At 45.4% G+C, this 16,043-nt stretch overlaps 1 protein-coding gene across 1 annotated transcript in view; it reads right to left on the bottom strand.

The window, feature by feature from the left end:
* CNR2 (cannabinoid receptor 2) overlaps nucleotides 1-9,665 on the bottom strand; it is a 29,879-nt gene extending 20,214 nt beyond the window's left edge. The window contains exon 1 of the mRNA XM_069756949.1: nucleotides 9,434-9,665. The gene's annotated coding sequence lies outside the window, so the exon portion shown is untranslated. The remainder of the gene's footprint in view (nucleotides 1-9,433) is intronic.
* Nucleotides 9,666-16,043: the final 6,378 nt, after the last annotated feature.

Here is a 16,043-nt window from a genome sequence, read left to right as displayed (position 1 = left end):
ATTCTGTTTTGTCCATGTTAAGTTTCAGAAATCTAGCAGAGAAGAAGGATGAAATAGTGGACAGACATTGAGGGATTCTGGTTAGAAGGGAGGTGATATCTGGTCCAGAGATGTAGATCTGTGTGTCATCAGCATAGAGGTGATACTGAAAGCCATGAGATTCTATGAGCTGTCCCAGGCCAAAGGTGTAAATGGAGAAGAGTAAGGGCCCAAGGACTGAACCTTGTGGGACTCCGACAGATAGAGGGCAAGGTGAGGAGATGGTGTGTGAGTGGGAGACGCTGAATGTCCGGTCTGTTAGGTATGATGAGATCCAGGATAGGGCCAAGTCTGCGATGCCAAGGGATGAGAGGGTTTGTAATAATAGGGAATGGTCCACTGTGTCAAAGGCAGCCGACAGGTCGAGGAGGAGGAGGACAGAGTAGTGTCGCTTGCTCTTGGCGGTTAAGAGGTCATTGGTGACTTTAGTTAGGGTCGTTTCGGTGGAATGGTGTGACCGGTGGTGTGACCGGAAGCCAGATTGTAGGCGGTCAAAGAGGGAGCAAGAAGAGAGATGGGAGGACAGTTCAAGGTAAATCTGTTGTTCCAGTAGTTTGGAGGCATAGGGGAGAAGTGATATAGGGCGATAGCTAGATACAGAGGATGGGTCAAGAGAGGGCTTTTTGAGGATAGGTGTGATGGAGGCATGTTTAAAGCTTGAGGGGAAAACACCAGTTGTTAGTGATAGGTTGAAGAGATGGGTTAGGGTTGGGATGAAGACTGTGGTGAGGTTTGGGATGAGGTGGGATGAGAGTGGGTCAAGTGCACAGGTGGTGAGATGCGATCTTGAGAGTAGAGTGGAGAGTTGATCTTCTGTAATGGTGGAGAAGTTGGTTTTGGAGGTGGAGGGCTGGGAAATCGGGAGGAAGGGCTCTGGGGGTTGTTGACCAAAACTGTCTCTAATGCTATCAATCTTCTGCTTGAAAAATGAGGCAAAGTCTTCAGCGGAGATAAGTGGGGAGGGAGGAGGTGCTGGGGGACGGAGGAGAGAATTGAAGGTGTTGAATAACTGTTTAGGGTTGTGAGAGAGAGAGGATATGAGAGATGAGAAGTACGTTTGTTTAGCTGTGGCGAGTGTGGTCTTGAAAGTAGTGAGGGACTGTTTGAATGCGATGAAGTGCTCGTTAGAGTGGGATCTTTTCCATCTGCGCTCAGCAGCCCTGGAAGCTCGCCTCAGTTCTTTGGTCAGGCTGGTGTGCCAGGGCTGTCTGTTGATTTTGCGAGCTTTGGTATGTGTAAGTGGGGCAGCAGATTCCAAAGCTACAGCTATTGTGGTGTTATATAGAGCAGCAGCGTCATCCGCATTGTGTATGGAACTTATGCCTGTGAGGGGGAGGAGGGATTCAGAGAATGAATGTAGGTCAAGATGTTTAAGATTTCTGCGAGGGTGTGAAAGTTTGTGGGGTGGGGATTGTAGACATGGAGTGGAGAGAGATGAGAATGTGAGAAAGTTGTGGTCAGAGAGTGGAAGAGGTGAGTTAGAGAGGTTAGATAGAGAGCAGAGGCGGGTGAAGATGAGGTCCAGTGTGTGACCGTCTTTGTGAGTGGCTGCAGAGGACCATTGAGTGAGGCCGAAGGAGGAAGTGAGAGTTAGAAGTTTAGTGGCAGCTGAGAGGGAAGTGTCAATGGGGATGTTGAAGTCGCCCATGATGATAGTGGGAATGCCCGCAGAAAGGAAATGAAGTAGCCAGGTGGTGAAGTGGTCAAAGAAGGTGGTGGCTGGGCCTGGGGGGCGGTAAATGACAGCCAGTTGGAGGTTGGTGGGGGAATAAATGCGGACGGAGTGCACCACGAGGGAAGAATAGCGGAGGGTGGTAGCGGAATTGGGGTAAAGGAGCAGGTATCGGACAGGAGTACGCCCACTCCTCCACCATGTTTTTTGCTGGGGCGAGGGGTGTGAGAGATGGAATCCGCCATAAGAAAGTGCAGCTGGAGAGGCTGAGTCAGAGGGGGTGAGCAAGGTTTCAGTGATGCCAAGGAAGGAGAGTAAGGAAGGGAGGGTAACAGAGGGTGGCAGTGGGATTGGGGTGAAGGAGCAGTTATCTGACAGGAGAAAACCAACTCCTCCGCCATGTTTGCTGCTGGGGCGGGGTGTGTGGGAAAGGTGGAAGCCACCGTAAGAGAGTGCAGCAGGGGAGACTGTGTCAGAAGGGGTGAGCCAGGTTTCGGTGATGGCGAGGAAGGAAAGTTTGGTAGTACCAAAGAGATCATGGATGTAGGAGATTGATACGATCAGAGAAAGCTTTGGCCCACAGCCCCCAATGCCCCTCTTAGCTGCTCAGCCCTCTTCCTCCAAAACCAACTTCTCCACCATGACAGAAGATCAGCTCTCCACCCTTCTAACTGTTAAGATCACATCTCACCACTTGCACACTTGACACGCTCCTGTCCCACCTAATCCCTTACCTCACCACAGTCTTCATCCCATCCCTAACACACCTCTTCAACCTCTCACGTACAAATAGTGCCTTCCCCTCATCCTTCAAACATGCTTCGATCACACCCATCTTCAAAAACCCCTCCCTCGGCCCATCCTCTGTGTCTAGCTATCACCTGATATCTCTTCTTCCTTATGCCTCAAAACTACTGGAACAGCATATCTATCTTGAACTGTCCTCCTAAATCTCCTTCTGCTCCCTCTTCGACTGGTTACTATCTGGCTTTCGACCCCATCACTCAACTGAAACTACCCTAAGTTACCAACGACCTACTAACCACCAAGAGCAAGCAACACTACTCTGTCCTCCGTCTCCTGGACCTGTCTTCTGCCTTCAACACTGATGACCATTCCCTCCTGCTACAGATTCTCTCATCTCCTGGCATCACAGACTTGGCCCTATCCTGGATCTCATCGTATCTAACAGACCTAACATTCAGTGTCTCCCTCTCTCACACCAACTCCTCACCTCGCCCCTGTCTGTCGGTGTTCCCCAAGGCTCAGTCCTAGGGCCCCTGCTCTTCTCCATCTACACCATTGGCCTGGGACAGCTCATAGAATCTCACGGTTTACAGTATCATCTCTACTCCGATGACACGCAGATCTACCTATCTGGACCTGATCTCACTTCCTTACTGACCAAAATCCCACAATGTCTGTCTGCTGCTTCAGCTTTCTTTTCTGCTCGCTTTCTAAAACTGAACATGGACAAAACAGAATTCATCATCTATCCCCCATCTCACTCTACCCCTCCACAAGACCTATCCTTCAATGTCAATGGCTGCTCACTTTCCCCAGTCCCACAGGCTCGGTGCCTCGGGGTGATCCTCAACTCTGCCCTCTCATTCAAGCCACATATCCAAGCCCTTGCCTCCTCCTGCCAGCTCAAACTCAAATGATTTCCTGGATCCCTGCATTAATTGACCATGAAACCACAAAAACACTAGTGCACACCCAACCTTATCATCTCCCGCCTCGACTACTGCAACCCCCTACTCTCCGGCCTCCCCTGTAGCACTCTGGCACCACTCCAATCCATCCTGCGCTCTGCTGCCCGACTAATCCACCTGTCTCCCTGTTTTTCCCCAGCCTCTCCTCTCTGCCAAGCCCTTCACTGGCTTCCTATTGTCCAGAGGCTCCAGTTCAAAACCCTAACTATGACATACAAAGCCATCCACAACCTGTCTCCTCCATACATCTTTGACATGGTCTACCGGTACTTACCCACATGCAACCTTCGATCCGCTCAAGATCTCCTTCTCCACTCCCCTCTCATCTCTTCTTCCCACAATCGCATATAAGACTTCTCCCGTGCTTCCCCCATACTCTGGAACTCTCTACCGCAAAATGTTCACATGGTACAACTGGACTGCAAGTATTAACCCCAAACATTCAATAATCTCCACCTTCAGCTTGTTGTATTCTTTGACATCCTGCAGGGCAAGGTCATAATATGCCTTCTGTGGTTCTCCAGAGACGACGCCAGGACATCTGCCCATTGTTCCAGGAGCAGTTTTTCTCTATCTGCTGCCCTCTCACGTACAGTCAGGAAAGTCTCAACATCATCCTACAGAGTCATTTTCTGCTAGGCCTCCTGTATTTTTCTCCTCACACAGATACTCTCCCTTTGGCTGGCAAAAAGTACAGTCTCCCTACAGTTTCCGCCAAGAGAGCCATTTGCTGCTGATGCTGCATCTACTGCTGCTTCTGCTGTAGCACTTGGACTAATTGCTTCATAAGGTTGTTGATACCTTCTGACTGTGTTTGCAATGCTGACACTGCCTTTACCCAGTATATACAGACTTTATCCCACAATCACCTGTGCTTCTTGGGATTCAGTGCCCTCATCCAAAACACCAATTGTAGGGATTGTTCTTGCTTTTAGGCTGCTGGTAGCATTCACAAAGGCATTTAGTTTTTGGACCAAGCAAGAAAGTTTATTGAAGTGTATAAACTTTCAGCAGAACAGAAAGCAAACAGCATTTCTCTGGCATAAAGGAACAAAATAAACAGTCCAGGCTCATGCAGGCTCACCCTTTCAAATAAATGTCCAGCTGCCCCTCAAGCTCTTTTAGGCTACTTTCACACTAGTGTTTTTTGACGTACGTCGCAATGCGTCGTTTTGGAGTAAAAACGCATCCTGCAAAGTTGCCCGCAGGATGCGTTTTTTCTCCATAGACTTTCATTAGAGACGCATTGCAACGTATCGCCACACGTTGCATCCATTGTGCGACGGATGCGTCGTGTTTTGGCGGACCGTCGGCACAAAAAACGTTCCATGTAACACTTTTTGGTGCGCTGAGTCCACCATTTCCGACCTCGCATGCGCGGACGGAACTCCGCCCCCTCCTCCCCAGACCTTACAATGGGGCAGCGGATGCATTGTAAAACTGCATCCGCTGCCCACGTTGTTCTTTTTTTCCGCAGTTTGCGTTGGTACGTCGGGCCGGCGCATGGCGACGGCCTCGTACTGACGCTAGTGTGAAAGTAGCCTTAGGCTACTTTCACACTTCCTTTTTTTGAATCCGTTACAATGCGTTGGTGCGACGTATCAAAGGATGCGTCAAAAATAGTGAAAAACGGATGCAACGCATCCAGTATTTCGACGGATCCGCTAGACGGTTCCATTGAAAAACTGCATCCGTTTTGTCCGTTTTTAACATTCGTTTCATCCATTTTTTTTGACGGATCTGTTTTCCATGCCTAAAAATGGGAGTCTCCCAAATGTGATTGGCTACTGGAAAATAGGGAAACCAATATATTGACTGGCTGGCTGTCTTCAGGCTGGCAGGAGTCTTGCTGGCACATTTGGGGGTGACGCCCCAGGCCACGTTTATTTAGATTTGGAGCCTGTCTGGCCAATTGGCTACAAATTCCTGATTCTGAGCATGCTCAGTGTAAAAAAACGGATTCCAGCGCTGGATTCCGTCATACGACGTGTCACGATGGATCCTGCGTCCATAGGCTTCCATTCTAGTCAACGACGTATGACGCAGGATCCGTCGCTACAAGTTTTCCCGATGCAGACAAAAAAACATTACATTGAATGTTTTTTGCAGACGACAGTCCGCCAAAACATGACGGATCCGTCGCACGACGGATGCGACATGTGGCCATCCATCGCGATCCGTCGCTAATACAAGTCTATGGAAAAAAAACGGATCCTGCGGACACATTTGCAGGATCCGTTTTTTCCCAAAACGACGCATTGCAACGGATCTGAAAAGACGGAAGTGTGAAAGAGGCCTTAGGCTTCTTTCACACTAGCGTTGGGCTCGGCCCGTCGCAGTGTGTCGGGCCGAGGTTACCGACGCTAGCGTTGTCTCCGCCGCACAACGGGTGCAGCGGATGCTGCTTTTCAGCGCATCCGCTGCCCCATTGTGAGGTGCGGGGAGGTGGGGGCGGAGTTCCGGCCGCGCATGCGCGGTCGGAAAAGACGGTCCGTCGGCTGCAAAAAACGTTGCATGGAACGTTTTTTGTGGCCGACGGTCCGCCACAACACGGCGCAACCGTCGCGCGACGGTTGCGACGTGTGGCAATCCGTCGCAATGCGTCGCGTAATGTTAGTCAATGGAGAAAAAACGCATCCTGCAAACACTTCTGCAGGATGCGTTTTTTCTGCAAAACGACGCATTGTAACGGATTGCAGTTAACGCTAGTGTGAAAGTAGCCTAAGAGAGACAAGCACCAAAGGGTCTTTTCACCTCTCCACCCAAACACAGACCACAGTCTGTCAACCATGCGGTGCGGAAATCCCGGCAATTCACTAGGCTCAGTTTAGTCTGCAACAAATGGTACTCTGCAGCTCCCAGCAGAATCTACACTCTGCTCAGTTCCTCATCACACTTGCCACTAAGTGCATCTACTTCCTGCTTCTAGTAAAAAGCTATGCAGGTGCCTCTAATCAAACCCTGCAGAGTTAGGATTTAACCCTGTCCTACCTGGCTTTGCTACAACGGATACAAAATTCTCACCAAACTGACATGTGAGTGAGGCCTAAAGCTTCTTTCAAACTATTTTTTCCAACATACAGTCATGGCCAAAAGTATTGACACCCCTGCAATTATGTCAGATAATACTCAGTTTCTTCTTGAAAATGATTGCAAACACAAATTATTTGGTATTATTATCTTCATTTAATTTGTCTTAAATGAAAAAACACAAAAAGAATTGTCCTAAAGCCAAATTCGATATAATTCCACACCAAACATAAAACAGGGGGAGGACAAAAGTATTGGCGCTGTTCGAAAAATCATGTGATGCTTCTCTAATTTGTGAAATTAACAGCACCTGTAACTTACATGTGGCACCTAACAGGTGTTGGCAATAACTAAATTACACTTGCAGCCAGTTGACATGGATTAAAGTTGACTCAGCCTCTGTCCTGTGTCCTTGTGTGTACCACATTGAGCATGGAGAAAAGAAAGAAGACCAAAGAACTGTCTGAGGACTTGAGAAACCAAATTGTGAGGAAGCATGAGCAATCTCAAGGCTACAAGTCCATCTCCAAAGACCTGAATGTTCCTGTGTCTACCGTGCGCAGTGTCATCGAGAAGTGTAAAGCCCATGGCACTGTGGCTAACCTCCCTAGATGTGGACGGAAAAGAAAAATTGACAAGAGATTTCAATGCAAGATTGTGCGGATGTTGGATAAAGAACCTCGACTAACATCCAAACAAGTTCAAGCTGCCCTGTAGTCCGAGGGTACAGGGTACAACAGTGTCAACCCGTACTATCCTTCGGCATCTGAATGAAAAGGGACTGTATGGTAGGAGACCCAGGAAGACCCCACTTCTTACCCCGAGACATAAAAAGCCAGGCTGGAGTTTGCCAAAACTTACCTGAAAAAGCCTTAAACGTTTTGGAAGAATGTTCTCCGGTCAGATGAAAAAAAAGTATAGCTTTTGTGGCAAAGGCATCAACATAGAGTTTACAGGAGAAAAAAAGAGGCATTCAAAGAAAAGAACACGGTCCCTACAGTCAAACATGGCGGAGGTTCCCTGATGTTTAGGGGTTGCTTTGCTGCCTTTGGCACTGGACTGCTTGACCGTGTGCATGGCATTATGAAGTCTGAAGACTACCAACAAATTTTGCAGCATAATGTAGGGCCCAGTGTGAGAAAGCTGGGTCTCCCTCAGAGGTCATGGGTCTTCCAGCAGGACAATGACCCAAAACACACTTCAAAAAGCACTAGAAAATGGTTTGAGAGAAAGCGCTGGAGACTTCTAAGGTGGCCAGCAATGAGTCCAGACCTGAATCCCATAGAACACCTGTGGAGAGATCTAAAAATGGTAGTTTGGAGAAGGCACCCTTCAAATATCAGGGACCTGGAGCAGTTTGCCAAAGAAGAATGGTCTAAAATTCCAACAGAGCATTGTAAGAAACTCATTGATGGTTACCGGAAGCGGTTGGTCGCAGTTATTTTGGCTAAAGGTTGTGCAACCAATTATTAGGCTGAGGGTGCTAATACTTTTGTCTGGCCCATTTTTGGAGTTTTGTGTGAAATGATCAATGTTTTGCTTTTTGCTTCATTCTCTTTTGTGTTTTTTCATTTAAGACAAATTAAATGCGGATAATATTACCAAAGAATTTGTGTTTGCAATCAATTTCAGGAAGAAAATGAGTATTATCTGACAGAATTGCAGGGGTGTCAATACTTTTGGCCATGACTGTATAAAAAACACCATGCATTTTATTTGTTTTTTTACAAGCTTTTTCTGATGAAAATATAAGCGTGGAAAAGCACCACAAAAAAACTTTACAGCCAACATCCAAATGTTTTTTTGTGTAAAAATGTGTCCAAAGAAGCTGCTAAAAAAATTTGTTGAAACCATTGTAAGGTTGGGTACAGACGAACATATTTCCCATCTCATATACTGTACATCTACAACATATATCCTTATGTACAAAGCATACACAGCTACTAAAACACTTGAAGTAAAAAACAACAACTATGACACATATCAGTAAAAAGCGTATTTAAAATATTGCCAAAAAGTGTGTGAAGGTAGTCTACAGAGTTAAAAAATCATACAAGTATAATAATATAAACTTTTTTTGTTTCGACTTCTTGCGTGAATCTATCGTCATCATAAAGTATTTGTTTGACAAAACAACCTATGACACAGAGGTTATGTTTTTAGGTGGATAGCTGTTGATGTCTGTGGGCAAATAGCACATGAAAAACAGCAATTCTGAAAGGAACACCTCACAATGTCCTATACACATACATGCAACATAACTGCTCTGTGTGTATGGAAGAGCAGATTTTTCTATTGACACGCTGCCAATATTTGGAGTCGACTAACCTAGACTGAGATTCATCTGTACACAATTCTGCAGGCTAAGGTTACTATACTGTGTATGAAATGTATCTCAATCAGGGTTACTTTAGAGAGATGTATCCAATTTATCACATTCATAACATTTTGTACGCGTGCCATGATATTCTGAGGTTAAAGTAAGGTAGAGCTGGAAACCCATAATTTCATGTCATACTCATACTTTGATAATTTGGCAATTTCAATGTACTTTAGCCATTCAAATTATCTATATAAGACAATATAATACTATAGCACAGATAATAAGAAGTCCATGTTGGGCAGCACGGTGGCTAAGTGGTTAGCATTGCAGTGCTGGGGTCCTAGGTTCTAATCCCACCAAGGACAACATCTGCAAGGAGTTTGTATGTTCTCACCGTGTTTGCGTGGGTTTCCTCCGGGTTCTCCGGTTTCCTCCCACATTCCAAAGACATACTGGTAGCGAATTTAGATTGTGAGCCCCATCGGGGACAGCAATAATAATGTGTGCAAACTGTAAAGCACTGCGGAATATGTTAGCATTATATAGAAATAAAGATTATTATTATTACTACTGATAATCTTTACCCCACTAGTTCTACAACTTTTCCATTGAATTTACACTAGATGAGAACTAAATGGCTTAAGAAAGTCTTACCTCATTGTGCAGCATTTGTGCTTGCCCTTCTTTACAATCTTTGCTCTTCCTGAGAAGACTATAAATCTTTATCACAGCCTCATTTTGAGCTCTTCCTCCGTTGTGTGGTTTCTGAGTTTTTGACTATGAAATATAAAATGCTTTAGGTTGGAGTCTTGCGTGCTGCCAAGCAGTAGATGACCCAACAGGAAGCATGGTAATTTCCTTCACACATCACTACATAATGCCACCAAACATAAAGCGAGCTATCATAGTTGTCATGAAATGCCTGAATAACGCCCTTCATGGACTGATCATATGTATCATTTTCATAGCACAAATCACATGAATAGGTCAAAAAAGTATTAGTTGATCCGAGTTAGTTGATTCATTAAAAACGCAAACTGCACTGTGTGTAGCTGACCTTTAGGCTGGAGTCACACTAACGATTTTAAAATCGGTCCAATTTTGATGCAGGAAAGTCGGACGAGTGTAATGCAAGTGTCATGCGAGTGTAATGTGCTTTTTATGCGAGTACAATCTGATTTTTCAAACCTAACATCCGATTTACATCAGAATGCAGTGTGATTGCAATGCGATTTTAACATGAGCATTTACCTACAGCAGTTCTCTATGTCATTTACACATCATTTTCAAACAAAATATTCTTCAAAACACACACACATTACATCTCTATATCTATATATATAATTGCCTAAGGGTTTTTCCGTCTGTCTGTCTTTCTGTCTGTCTGTCTTTCTGTCTGTCTGTCTGTCCTGGAAATCCCACATCTCAATCAGCGACGAGCACAGTATCGACGTAGAAATCCCGCGCCTCTGATTGGTCGAGGCCGCCAGGCCTCGACCAATCAGCAACGGGCACAGCGACGATGATGTCATAATGGTTGCCATGGCGACGATGATGTCATAAAGGTTGCCTCGACCAATCAGCGACGGGCACAGTCTGCCGCGAATTCTGGAATCATCATTGTCCATATACATAGTTACATAGTTATTAAGGTTGAAGGAAGACTATATGTCCATCTAGTTCAACCCATAGCCTAACCTAACATGCCCTAACATGTTGATCCAGAGGAAGGCAAAAAAAACCCATGTGCAAAGAGTAAGCTCCACATTGGGGAAAAAAAATTCCTTCCCGACTCCACATACGGCAATCAGACTAGTTCCCTGGATCAACGCCCTATCAAGGAATCTAGTGTATATACCCTGTAACATTATACTTTTCCAGAAAGGTATCCAGTCCCCTCTTAAATTTAAGTAATGAATCACTCATTACAACATCACACGGCAGAGAGTTCCATAGTCTCACTGCTCTTACAGTAAAGAATCCGTGTCTGTTATTATGCTTAAACCTTTTTTCTTCCAACCGCAGAGGATGCCCCCTTGTCCCTGTTTCAGGTCTATGATTAAAAAGATCATCAGAAAGGTCTTTGTACTGTCCCCTCATATATTTATACATTAAAATGAGATCACCCCTTAGTCTTCGTTTTTCCAAACTAAATAGCCCCAAGTGTAATAACCTATCTTGGTATTGCAGACCCCCCAGTCCTCTAATAACCTTGGTCGCTCTTCTCTGCACCCGCTCCAGTTCAGCTATGTCTTTCTTATACACCGGAGACCAGAACTGTGCACAGTATTCTAAGTGTGGTCGAACTAGTGACTTGTATAGAGGCAAAATTATATTCTCCTCATGAGCATCTATGCCTCTTTTAATGCATCCCATTATTTTATTTGCCTTTGTAGCAGCTGCCTGACACTGGCCACTGAATTTAAGTTTGTCATCCACCCATACACCCAGGTCTTTTTCATTGACGGTTTTGCCCAGAGTTTTAGAATTAAGCACATAATTATACATCTTATTACTTCTACCCAAGTGCATGACCTTACATTTATCCCCATTAAAGCTCATTTGCCATTTATCAGCCCAAGCTTCTAGTTTACATAAATCATCCTGTAATATAAAATTGTCCTCCTCTGTATTGATTACCCTGCAGAGTTTAGTGTCATCTGCAAATATTGAAATTCTACTCTGAATGCCCCCTACAAGGTCATTAATAAATATGTTAAAAAGAAGAGGGCCCAATACTGACCCCTGTGGTACCCCACTGCTAACCGCTACCCAGTCCGAGTGTGCTCCATTAATAACCACCCTTTGTTTCCTATCCCTGAGCCAGCTCTCAACCCACTTGCACATATTTTCCCCTATCCCCATTATTCTCATTTTATGTATCAACCTTTTGTGTGGCACCGTATCAAAAGCTTTTGAAAAGTCCATATACACTACATCCACTGGGTTCCCTTGGTCCAATCCGGAACTTACCTCTTCATAGAAACTGATCAAATTAGTCTGACATGAACGGTCCCTAGTAAACCCGTGCTGATACTGGGTCATGAGGTTATTCCTCTTCAGATACTCCAGTATAGCGTCCCTTAGAATGCCCTCCAGGATTTTACCCACAGTAGAGGTTAAGCTTACTGGCCTATAGTTTCCGAGTTCAGTTTTTGTTCCCTTTTTGAATATTGGCACCACATTTGCTATACGCCAGTCCTGTGGCACAGACCCTGTTATTATGGAGTCTTTAAAGATTAAAAATAATGGTCTATCAATGACTGTACTTAATTCCTGCAGTACTCGAGGGTATACTACGGGGACATGCATATTCTAGAATACCCGATGCCACCCTGAAGAGCATGCTGAAAAAAGCTATATAGAAAGACGGTAGAGACTGGGATTGTCTCTTACCATATCTGATGTTTTCCATTCGTGAAGTTCCACAGGCCTCCACAGGGTTCTCACCGTTTGAGCTTCTATATGGCCGACATCCGCGAGGACTCCTGGATATAGCCAAGGAAACCTGGGAGGCCGAAGTCACGCCCCATAGAAGTGTCACTGAGCATGTGGCCCTGATGCAGCAGAGGATTGCAAAGGTGATGCCTATCGTGAAAGAACACCTCCTCCAGGCACAAGAAGCTCAGGCCAGGGTCTACAACCGGTCTGCAAGAGTTAGGCAGTTCAATCCGGGAGACCGAGTTCTTGTGTTAGTTCCGATGGTGGAAAGCAAGTTCTTGGCCAAATGGCAAGGGCCATATGAGGTCGTCGAGAAACTTGGTGAGGTAAATTATAAAATTCACCAACCAGGAAGACGGAAACCATTCCAAGTTTACCATGTCAACCTCATCAAGCCATGGCAAGATAGAGAGCCGGCAGTAACTCCATCTTTGTTAAACAACCCAGAAGGTGAGGTCGGAGCGGTCACTATAGCAGAGACGCTATCGAAGACCCAGAAACAGCAGTGCCGGGAGTTACTCCAGAAAAACAGAGACCTGTTTTCAGAGTTGCCAGGATACACGAAGGTCATAGAGCACGAGGTCCTAACAGAGCCACATGACAAAATCAGTGATGGTTAAATTGTCTGAAAAGACAGAGTCAGCCTTCCAAGAATTGAAAGGGGCTCTATGTAAGCAACCTGTTCTGATGGCCCCAGATTTCAAGAAAGAATTTATTCTTCAGACAGATGCATGGGGAGGAGCATCCTATTCTCTCTGAGTAGAAAGCTGTCTTCATCTGAAAAGAACTACTCAGTCGTAGAAAAAAAGTGTTTGGCCATAAAGTGGGCGGTGGACACGTTACGGTACTATCTGCCGGGACGTAAATTCAGACTAATATCCGACCATGCCCCACTTAAGTGGATGAGGGAAACAAAATGTAGAAATGCTAGGGTCACCCGTTGGTTCTTAGCCCGGCAGGACTTCAGTTTCCATGTGGAACATTGGGCCAGAAAGCTGCACGGTAATGCTGATGCCCTATCAAGAATCCCTTGTTTAGTGGGGGAAAGTGCCAAGCCCCATGGCTTTAGGCAGAGGGGGAGGTATGTAGCATGGCTAAAGGGTGTGTAGTCAACGGGAGGTATGTGTCACATAGGTGGCGTGTCGCTGTGATGTAGCCCAGAGTGTTTTCTTTATGTCACATAACCATGTATATATGTGTTTCAGGACCTGTGGTGATGTCATACCACATGTCTAATCATGTGATGGGTTCCTGGGTGTGGTTAGCTCTATATAAGACAGGCTAATGCTTTACACAGCAGATATGTGTGGAGGTTAAACCCTCCTGAGTGTGTTAAGGCTCCAGGACTGAGCCTGAAGGACTGGACACTTGCTTTTCTTCCCTGAGCCAAAGGCTATTTGTTTTCTGTTATTTTTGCCATGTGGTTTATGAAGCAATAAACCCTGTGAACTTTTAAAGGAACGTGCCTCCTGAGTGTCAGTCGTCGCACCTGAGTGAGTGACATCCCTACAATATATATATATATATATATATATATATATACAGTGGTGTTCAAAAGTCCTGCATAGGCGTGAAGAAAAACTATATGTTTCATACTTCTGCATCTCTACAGTGAAACTGGTGGAACAGATATGTTTTTCTATATATATACAGTGGGGCAAAAAAGTATTTAGTCAGTCAGCAATAGTGCAAGTTCCACCACTTAAAAAGATGAGAGGCGTCTGTAATTTACATCATAGGTAGACCTCAACTATCGGAGACAAACTGAGAAAAAAAAATCCAGAAAATCACATCGTCTGTTTTTTTAACATTTTATTTGCATATTATGGTGGAAAATAAGTATTTGGTCAGAAACAAAATTTCATCTCAATACTTTGTAATATATCCTTTGTTGGCAATGACAGAGGTCAAACGTTTTCTGTAAGTCTTCACAAGGTTGCCACACACTGTTGTTGGTATGTTGGCCCATTCCTCCATGCAGATCTCCTCTAGAGCAGTGATGTTTTTGGCTTTTCGCTTGGCAACACGGACTTTCAACTCCCTCCAAAGGTTTTCTATAGGGTTGAGATCTGGAGACTGGCTAGGCCACTCCAGGACCTTGAAATGCTTCTTACGAAGCCACTCCTTCGTTGCCCTGGCGGTGTGCTTTGGATCATTGTCATGTTGAAAGACCCAGCCACGTTTCATCTTCAATGCCCTTGCTGATGGAAGGAGGTTTGCACTCAAAATCTCACGATACATGGCCCCATTCATTCTTTCATGTACCCGGATCAGTCGTCCTGGCCCCTTTGCAGAGAAACAGCCCCAAAGCATGATGTTTCCACCACCATGCTTTACAGTAGGTATAGTGTTTGATGGATGCAACTCAGTATTCTTTTTCCTCCAAACACGACAAGTTGTGTTTCTACCAAACAGTTCCAGTTTGGTTTCATCAGACGATAGGACATTCTCCCAAAACTCCTCTGGATCATCCAAATGCTCTCTAGCAAACTTCAGACGGGCCCGGACAATACTGGCTTAAGCAGTGGGACACGTCTGGCACTGCAGGATCTGAGTCCATGGTGGCGTAGTGTGTTACTTATGGTAGGCCTTGTTACATTGGTCCCAGCTCTCTGCAGTTCATTCACTAGGTCCCCCCGCGTGGTTCTGGGATTTTTGCTCACCGTTCTTGTGATCATTCTGACCCCACGGGGTGGGATTTTGCGTGGAGCCCCAGATCGAGGGAGATTATCAGTGGTCTTGTATGTCTTCCATTTTCTAATTATTGCTCCCACTGTTGATTTCTTCACTCCAAGCTGGTTGGCTATTGCAGATTCAGTCTTCCCAGCCTGGTGCAGGGCTACAATTTTGTTTCTGGTGTCCTTTGACAGCTCTTTGGTCTTCACCATAGTGGAGTTTGGAGTCAGACTGTTTGAGGGTGTGCACAGGTGTCTTTTTATACTGATAACAAGTTTAAACAGGTGCCATTACTACAGGTAATGAGTGGAGGAAAGAGGAGACTCTTAAAGAAGAAGTTACAGGTCTGTGAGAGCCAGAAATCTTGATTGTTTGTTTCTGACCAAATACTTATTTTCCACCATAAAATGCAAAAAAAATGATAAAAAAACAGACAATGTGATTTTCTGGATTTTTTTTTCTCAGTTTGTCTCCCATAGTTGAGGTCTACCTATGATGTAAATTACAGACGCCTCTGATCTTTTTAAGTGGTGGAACTTGCACTATTGCTGACTGACTAAATACTTTTTTGCCCCACTGTAATTTCCTAAGGGTTTTTCCGTTTGTCTGTCTTTCTGTCTGTCTGTGTCTGTCCTGGAAATCCCGCGTCTCTGATTGGTCGAGGCCGCCAGGCCTCGACCAATCAGCGACGGGCACAGTATCGACGTAGAAATCCCGCGTCTCTGATTGGTCGAGGCTGCCAGGCCTCGACCAATCAGCGACAGGCACAGCGACGATGATGTCATAAAGGACGTAGACATCCCGCGTCTGATTGGTTGAAGCCGCCAGGCCTCGACCAATCAGCAACGGGCACAGTATCGACGTAGATGTCATAATGGTTGCCATGGCGACGATGATGTCATAAAGGTTGCATCGACCAATCAGCGACGGGCACAGTTGCTGCGAATTCTGGAATCATCATTGTCCATATACTACGGGGACATGCATATTCTAGAATACCCGATGCGTTAGAATCGGGCCACAATCTAGGGGGCCTGGGGGGCCCTGGGGGCCCTGGGGTAGGGCTAGATAGACCAACAGATAAAACAAACAAACAAAGCAGCAGATGTGATGCAATGTAATGCAATGTGATTGGCTGCCATATCCC

This window comes from Ranitomeya imitator, chromosome 3 (assembly GCF_032444005.1).
Source record: "Ranitomeya imitator isolate aRanImi1 chromosome 3, aRanImi1.pri, whole genome shotgun sequence".
NCBI lineage: Eukaryota > Metazoa > Chordata > Amphibia > Anura > Dendrobatidae > Ranitomeya > Ranitomeya imitator.
The sequence above is the reverse complement of the archived record's forward strand: the minus strand, read 5'-3'. Positions and strand labels throughout refer to the sequence as shown.